Here is a 9,663-nt window from a genome sequence, read left to right on the forward strand (position 1 = left end):
CAGGGATTAGAGAGGGTGGTCCTTGTGGTGGACTGCAGGTATGGAGAGCTGTTGTCATCGTATTAGATAGATAAGAATGATTATATTTATTGTAGAAATGTCTCCTATCATGTTCCCTAATTTTTTATTATGTCCACATCCTGGTCCCCATCTTGGACATCATAACAAACGTGCACTTTTTTGTTTAATTTACACATTGGACCATAGGAAAAATGACACTACAGCTACAGAGGTGACCGTCTGATAGCCCAGCTCGACTATCCATCTCTACTGAAGACCCTTTCAGCTTTTTGAGAGTTGGGTGGAGGACATCATCTCTGAAAATAGGGTCCCACAGCTGCACCCCATCAGTGTGAGCAGGACTCTTAGGACTCTTAGAAGAGTTATTGCTCTGAGACCATGGGGGCGCTTAGCCCCCTCTCTTCGTCACTGAGGATGATTTCATTTTTCAGGGATTAGAGAGGGTGGTCCTTGTGGTGGACTGCAGGTATGGAGAGCTGTTGTCATCGTATTAGATAGATAAGAATGATTATATGTATTGTAGAAATGTCTCCTATCATGTTCCCTAATTTTTTATTATGTCCACATCCTGGTCCCCATCTTGGACATCATAACAAACGTGCACTTTTTTGTTTAATTTACACATTGGACCATAGGAAAAATGACACTACAGCTACAGAGGTGACCGTCTGATAGACCAGCTCGACTATCCATCTCTACTGAAGACCCTTTCAGCTTTTTGAGAGTTGGGTGGAGGACATCATCTCTGAAAATAGGGTCCCACAGCTGCACCCCATCAGTGTGAGCAGGACTCTTAGGACTCTTAGAAGAGTCAATGCTCTGAGACCATTGGGGGCACTTAGCCCCCTCTCTTCATCACTGAGGATGATTTCATTTTTCAGGGATTAGAGAGGGTGGTCCTTGTGGTGGACTGCAGATATGGAGAGCTGTTATCATCGTATTAGATAGATAAGAATGATTATATGTATTGTAGAAATGTCTCCTATCATGTTCCCTAATTTTTTATTATGTCCACATCCTGGTCCCCATCTTGGACATCATAACAAACGTGCACTTTTTTGTTTAATTTACACATTGGACCATAGGAAAAATGACACTACAGCTACAGAGGTGACCGTCTGATAGCCCAGCTCGACTATCCATCTCTACTGAAGACCCTTTCAGCTTTTTGAGAGTTGGGTGGAGGACATCATCTCTGAAAATAGGGTCCCACAGCTGCACCCCATCAGTGTGAGCAGGACTCTTAGGACTCTTAGAAGAGTCAATGCTCTGAGACCATGGGGGGCGCTTAGCCCCCTCTCTTCGTCACTGAGGATGATTTCACTTTTCAGGGAATAGAGAGGGTGGTCCTTGTGGTGGACTGCAGGTATGGAGAGCTGTTGTCATCGTATTAGATAGATAAGAATGATTATATGTATTGTAGAAATGTCTCCTATCATGTTCCCTATTTTTTTATTATGTCCACATCCTGGTCCCCATCTTGGAAATCATAACAAACGTGCACTTTTTTGTTTAATTTACACATTGGACCATAGGAAAAATGACACTACAGCTACAGAGGTGACCGTCTGATAGCCCAGCTCGACTATCCATCTCTACTGAAGACCCTTTCAGCTTTTTGAGAGTTGGGTGGAGGACATCATCTCTGAAAATAGGGTCCCACAGCTGCACCCCATCAGTGTGAGCAGGAATCTTAGGACTCTTAGAAGAGTCAATGCTCTGAGACCATGGGGGGCGCTTAGCCCCCTCTCTTCGTCACTGAGGATGGTTTCATTTTTCAGGGATTAGAGAGAGTGGTCCTTGTGGTGGACTGCAGGTATGGAGAGCTGTTGTGATCGTATTAGATAGATAAGAATGATTATATGTATTGTAGAAATGTCTCCTATCATGTTCCCTAATTTTTTATTATGTCCACATCCTGGTCCCCATCTTGAACATCATAACAAACGTGCACTTTTTTGTTTAATTTACACATTGGACCATAGGAAAAATGACACTACAGCTACAGAGGTGACCGTCTGATAGCCCAGCTCGACTATCCATCTCTACTGAAGACCCTTTCAGCTTTTTGAGAGTTGGGTGGAGGACATCATCTCTGAAAATAGGGTCCCACAGCTGCACCCCATCAGTGTAAGCAGGACTCTTAGGACTCTTAGAAGAGTCAATGCTCTAAAACCATGGGGGGCGCTTAGCCCCCTCTCTTCGTCCCTGAGGATGATTTCATTTTTCAGGGATTAGAGAGGGTGGTCCTTGTGGTGGACTGCAGGTATGGAGAGCTGTTGTCATCGTATTAGATAGATAAGAATGATTATATGTATTGTAGAAATGTCTCCTATCATGTTCCCTAATTTCTTATTATGTCCACATCCTGGTCCCCATCTTGGACATCATAACAAACGTGCACTTTTTTGTTTAATTTACACATTGGACCATAGGAAAAATGACACTACAGCTACAGAGGTGACCGTCTGATAGCCCAGCTCGACTATCCATCTCTACTGAAGACCCTTTCAGCTTTTTGAGAGTTGGGTGGAGGACATCATCTCTGAAAATAGGGTCCCACAGCTGCACCCCATCAGTGTGAGCAGGACTCTTAGGACTCTTAGAAGAGTTAATGCTCTGAGACCATGGGGGCGCTTAGCCCCCTCTCTTCGTCACTGAGGATGATTTCATTTTTCAGGGATTAGAGAGGGTGGTCCTTGTGGTGGACTGCAGGTATGGAGAGCTGTTGTCATCGTATTAGATAGATAAGAATGATTATATGTATTGTAGAAATGTCTCCTATCATGTTCCCTAATTTTTTATTATGTCCACATCCTGGTCCCCATCTTGGACATCATAACAAACGTGCACTTTTTTGTTTAATTTACACATTGGACCATAGGAAAAATGACACTACAGCTACAGAGGTGACCGTCTGATAGCCCAGCTCGACTATCCATCTCTACTGAAGACCCCTTCAGCTTTTTGAGAGTTGGGTGGAGGACATCATCTCTGAAAATAGGGTCCCACAGCTGCACCCCATCAGTGTGAGCAGGACTCTTAGGACTCTTAGAAGAGTCAATGCTCTGAGACCATTGGGGGCACTTAGCCCCCTCTCTTCGTCACTGAGGATGATTTCATTTTTCAGGGATTAGAGAGGGTGGTCCTTGTGGTGGACTGCAGGTATGGAGAGCTGTTGTCATCGTATTAAATAGATAAGAATGATTATATGTATTGTAGAAATGTCTCCTATCATGTTCCCTAATTTTTTATTATGTCCACATCCTGGTCCCCATCTTGGACATCATAACAAACGTGCACTTTTTTGTTTAATTTACACATTGGACCATAGGAAAAATGACACTACAGCTACAGAGGTGACCGTCTGATAGCCCAGCTCGACTATCCATCTCTACTGAAGACCCTTTCAGCTTTTTGAGAGTTGGGTGGAGGACATCATCTCTTAAAATAGGGTCCCACAGCTGCACCCCATCAGTGTAAGCAGGACTCTTAGGACTCTTAGAAGAGTCAATGCTCTAAAACCATGGGGGGCGCTTAGCCCCCTCTCTTCGTCACTGAGGATGATTTCATTTTTCAGGGATTAGAGAGGGTTGTCCTTGTGGTGGACTGCAGGTATGGAGAGCTGTTGTCATCGTATTAGATAGATAAGAATGATTATATGTATTGTAGAAATGTCTCCTATCATGTTCCCTATTTTTTTATTATGTCCACATCCTGGTCCCCATCTTGGACATCATAACAAACGTGCACTTTTTTGTTTAATTTACACATTGGACCATAGGAAAAATGACACTACAGCTACAGAGGTGACCGTCTGATAGCCCAGCTCGACTATCCATCTCTACTGAAGACCCTTTCAGCTTTTTGAGAGTTGGGTGGAGGACATCATCTCTGAAAATAGGGTCCCACAGCTGCACCCCATCAGTGTGAGCAGGACTCTTAGGACTCTTAGAAGAGTCAATGCTCTGAAACCATGGGGGGCGCTTAGCCCCCTCTCTTCATCACTGAGGATGATTTCATTTTTCAGGGATTAGAGAGGGTGGTCCTTGTGGTGGACTGCAGGTATGGAGAGCTGTTGTCATCGTATTAAATAGATAAGAATGATTATATGTATTGTAGAAATGTCTCCTATCATGTTCCCTAATTTTTTATTATGTCCACATCCTGGTCCCCATCTTGGACATCATAACAAACGTGCACTTTTTTGTTTAATTTACACATTGGACCATAGGAAAAATGACACTACAGCTGCAGAGGTGACCGTCTGATAGCCCAGCTCGACTATCCATCTCTACTGAAGACCCTTTCAACTTTTTGAGAGTTGGGTGGAGAACATCATCTCTGAAAATAGGGTCCCACAGCTGCACCCCATCAGTGTGAGCAGGACTCTTAGGACTCTTAGAAGAGTCAATGCTCTGAGACCATGGGGGGCGCTTAGCCCCCTCTCCTCGTCACTGAGGATGATTTCACTTTTCAGGGAATAGAGAGGGTGGTCCTTGTGGTGGACTGCAGGTATGGAGAGCTGTTGTCATCGTATTAGATAGATAAGAATGATTATATGTATTGTAGAAATGTCTCCTATCATGTTCCCTATTTTTTTATTATGTCCACATCCTGGTTCCCATCTTGGAAATCATAACAAACGTGCACTTTTTTGTTTAATTTACAAATTGGACCATAGGAAAAATGACACTACAGCTACAGAGGTGACCGTCTGATAGCCCAGCTCGACTATCCATCTCTACTGAAGACCCTTTCAGCTTTTTGAGAGTTGGGTGGAGGACATCATCTCTGAAAATAGGGTCCCACAGCTGCACCCCATCAGTGTGAGCAGGACTCTTAGGACTCTTAGAAGAGTTAATGCTCTGAGACCATGGGGGCGCTTAGCCCCCTCTCTTCGTCACTGAGGATGATTTCATTTTTCAGGGATTAGAGAGGGTGGTCCTTGTGGTGGACTGCAGGTATGGAGAGCTGTTGTCATCGTATTAGATAGATAAGAATGATTATATGTATTGTAGAAATGTCTCCTATCATGTTCCCTAATTTTTTATTATGTCCACATCCTGGTCCCCATCTTGGACATCATAACAAACGTGCACTTTTTTGTTTAATTTACACATTGGACCATAGGAAAAATGACACTACAGCTACAGAGGTGACCGTCTGATAGCCCAGCTCGACTATCCATCTCTACTGAAGACCCTTTCAGCATTTTGAGAGTTGGGTGGAGGACATCATCTCTGAAAATAGGGTCCCACAGCTGCACCCCATCAGTGTGAGCAGGACTCTTAAGACTCTTAGAAGAGTCAATGCTCTGAGACCATTGGGGGCACTGAGCCCCCTCTCTTCGTCACTGAGGATGATTTCATTTTTCAGGGTTTAGAGAGGGTGGTCCTTGTGGTGGACTGCAGGTATGGAGAGCTGTTATCATCGTATTAGATAGATAAGAATGATTATATGTATTGTAGAAATGTCTCCTATCATGTTCCCTAATTTTTTATTATGTCCACATCCTGGTCCCCATCTTGGACATCATAACAAACGTGCACTTTTTTGTTTAATTTACACATTGGACCATAGGAAAAATGACACTACAGCTACAGAGGTGACCGTCTGATAGCCCAGCTCGACTATCCATCTCTACTGAAGACCCTTTCAGCTTTTTGAGAGTTGGGTGGAGGACATCATCTCTGAAAATAGGGTCCCACAGCTGCACCCCATCAGTGTGAGCAGGACTCTTAGGACTCTTAGAAGAGTTAATGCTCTGAGACCATGGGGGCGCTTAGCCCCCTCTCTTCGTCACTGAGGATGATTTCATTTTTCAGGGATTAGAGAGGGTGGTCCTTGTGGTGGACTGCAGGTATGGAGAGCTGTTGTCATCGTATTAGATAGATAAGAATGATTATATGTATTGTAGAAATGTCTCCTATCATGTTCCCTAATTTTTTATTATGTCCACATCCTGGTCCCCATCTTGGACATCATAACAAACGTGCACTTTTTTGTTTAATTTACACATTGGACCATAGGAAAAATGACACTACAGCTACAGAGGTGACCGTCTGATAGCCCAGCTCGACTATCCATCTCTACTGAAGACCCTTTCAGCTTTTTGAGAGTTGGGTGGAGGACATCATCTCTGAAAATAGGGTCCCACAGCTGCACCCCATCAGTGTGAGCAGGACTCTTAGGACTCTTAGAAGAGTCAATGCTCTGAGACCATTGGGGGCACTTAGCCCCCTCTCTTCGTCACTGAGGATGATTTCATTTTTCAGGGATTAGAGAGGGTGGTCCTTGTGGTGGACTGCAGGTATGGAGAGCTGTTATCATCGTATTAGATAGATAAGAATGATTATATGTATTGTAGAAATGTCTCCTATCATGTTCCCTAATTTTTTATTATGTCCACATCCTGGTCCCCATCTTGGAGATCATAACAAACGTGCACTTTTTTGTTTAATTTACACATTGGACCATAGGAAAAATGACACTACAGCTACAGAGGTGACCGTCTGATAGCCCAGCTCGACAATCCATCTCTACTGAAGACCCTTTCAGCTTTTTGAGAGTTGGGTGGAGGACATCATCTCTGAAAATAGGGTCCCACAGCTGCACCCCATCAGTGTGAGCAGGACTCTTAGGACTCTTAGAAGAGTCAATGCTCTGAGACCATGGGGGGCGCTTAGCCCCCTCTCTTCGTCACTGAGGATGATTTCATTTTTCAGGGATTAGAGAGGGTGGTCCTTGTGGTGGACTGCAGGTATGGAGAGCTGTTGTCATCGTATTAAATAGATAAGAATGATTATATGTATTGTAGAAATGTCTCCTATCATGTTCCCTAATTTTTTATTATGTCCACATCCTGGTCCCCATCTTGGACATCATAACAAACGTGCACTTTTTTGTTTAATTTACACATTGGACCATAGGAAAAATGACACTACAGCTACAGAGGTGACCGTCTGATAGCCCAGCTCGACTATCCATCTCTACTGAAGACCCTTTCAGCTTTTTGAGAGTTGGGTGGAGAACATCATCTCTGAAAATAGGGTCCCACAGCTGCACCCCATCAGTGTGAGCAGGACTCTTAGGACTCTTAGAAGAGTCAATGTTTTGAGACCATCGGGGGCGCTTAGCCCCCTCTCTTCGTCACTGAGGATGATTTCACTTTTCAGGGAATAGAGAGGGTGGTCCTTGTGGTGGACTGCAGGTATGGAGAGCTGTTGTCATCGTATTAGATAGATAAGAATGATTATATGTATTGTAGAAATGTCTCCTATCATGTTCCCTAATTTTTTATTATGTCCACATCCTGGTCCCCATCTTGGACATCATAACAAACGTGCACTTTTTTGTTTAATTTACACATTGGACCATAGGAAAAATGACACTACAGCTACAGAGGTGACCGTCTGATAGCCCAGCTCGACTATCCATCTCTACTGAAGACCCTTTCAGCTTTTTGAGAGTTGGGTGGAGGACATCATCTCTGAAAATAGGGTCCCACAGCTGCACCCCATCAGTGTAAGCAGGACTCTTAGGACTCTTAGAAGAGTCAATGCTCTAAAACCATGGGGGGCGCTTAGCCCCCTCTCTTCGTCCCTGAGGATGATTTCATTTTTCAGGGATTAGAGAGGGTGGTCCTTGTGGTGGACTGCAGGTATGGAGAGCTGTTGTCATCGTATTAGATAGATAAGAATGATTATATGTATTGTAGAAATGTCTCCTATCATGTTCCCTAATTTTTTATTATGTCCACATCCTGGTCCCCATCTTGGACATCATAACAAACGTGCACTTTTTTGTTTAATTTACACATTGGACCATAGGAAAAATGACACTACAGCTACAGAGGTGACCGTCTGATAGCCCAGCTCGACTATCCATCTCTACTGAAGACCCTTTCAGCTTTTTGAGAGTTGGGTGGAGGACATCATCTCTGAAAATAGGGTCCCACAGCTGCACCCCATCAGTGTGAGCAGGACTCTTAGGACTCTTAGAAGAGTTAATGCTCTGAGACCATGGGGGCGCTTAGCCCCCTCTCTTCGTCACTGAGGATGATTTCATTTTTCAGGGATTAGAGAGGGTGGTCCTTGTGGTGGACTGCAGGTATGGAGAGCTGTTATCATCGTATTAGATAGATAAGAATGATTATATGTATTGTAGAAATGTCTCCTATCATGTTCCCTAATTTTTTATTATGTCCACATCCTGGTCCCCATCTTGGACATCATAACAAACGTGCACTTTTTTGTTTAATTTACACATTGGACCATAGGAAAAATGACACTACAGCTACAGAGGTGACCGTCTGATAGCCCAGCTCGACAATCCATCTCTACTGAAGACCCTTTCAGCTTTTTGAGAGTTGGGTGGAGGACATCATCTCTGAAAATAGGGTCCCACAGCTGCACCCCATCAGTGTGAGCAGGACTCTTAGGTCTCTTAGAAGAGTCAATGCTCTGAGACCATGGGGGGCGCTTAGCCCCCTCTCTTCGTCACTGAGGATGATTTCATTTTTCAGGGATTAGAGAGGGTGGTCCTTGTGGTGGACTGCAGGTATGGAGAGCTGTTGTCATCGTATTAAATAGATAAGAATGATTATATGTATTGTAGAAATGTCTCCTATCATGTTCCCTAATTTTTTATTATGTCCACATCCTGGTCCCCATCTTGGACATCATAACAAACGTGCACTTTTTTGTTTAATTTACACATTGGACCATAGGAAAAATGACACTACAGCTACAGAGGTGACCGTCTGATAGCCCAGCTCGACTATCCATCTCTACTGAAGACCCTTTCAGCTTTTTGAGAGTTGGGTGGAGAACATCATCTCTGAAAATAGGGTCCCACAGCTGCACCCCATCAGTGTGAGCAGGACTCTTAGGACTCTTAGAAGAGTCAATGTTTTGAGACCATGGGGGGCGCTTAGCCCCCTCTCTTCGTCACTGAGGATGATTTCACTTTTCAGGGAATAGAGAGGGTGGTCCTTGTGGTGGACTGCAGGTATGGAGAGCTGTTGTCATCGTATTAGATAGATAAGAATGATTATATGTATTGTAGAAATGTCTCCTATCATGTTCCCTATTTTTTTATTATGTCCACATCCTGGTCCCCATCTTGGAAATCATAACAAACGTGCACTTTTTTGTTTAATTTACACATTGGACCATAGGAAAAATGACACTACAGCTACAGAGGTGACCGTCTGGTAGCCCAGCTCGACTATCCATCTCTACTGAAGACCCTTTCAGCTTTTTGAGAGTTGGGTGGAGGACATCATCTCTGAAAATAGGGTCCCACAGCTGCACCCCATCAGTGTGAGCAGGACTCTTAGGACTCTTAGAAGAGTCAATGTTTTGAGACCATGGGGGGCGCTTAGCCCCCTCTCTTCGTCACTGAGGATGATTTCATTTTTCAGGGATTAGAGAGAGTGGTCCTTGTGGTGGACTGCAGGTATGGAGAGCTGTTGTGATCGTATTAGATAGATAAGAATGATTATATGTATTGTAGAAATGTCTCCTATCATGTTCCCTAATTTTTTATTATGTCCACATCCTGGTCCCCATCTTGGACATCATAACAAACGTGCACTTTTTTGTTTAATTTACACATTGGACCATAGGAAAAATGACA

Source organism: Anomaloglossus baeobatrachus, unplaced genomic scaffold (assembly GCF_048569485.1).
Source record: "Anomaloglossus baeobatrachus isolate aAnoBae1 unplaced genomic scaffold, aAnoBae1.hap1 Scaffold_163, whole genome shotgun sequence".
Lineage (NCBI taxonomy): Eukaryota > Metazoa > Chordata > Amphibia > Anura > Aromobatidae > Anomaloglossus > Anomaloglossus baeobatrachus.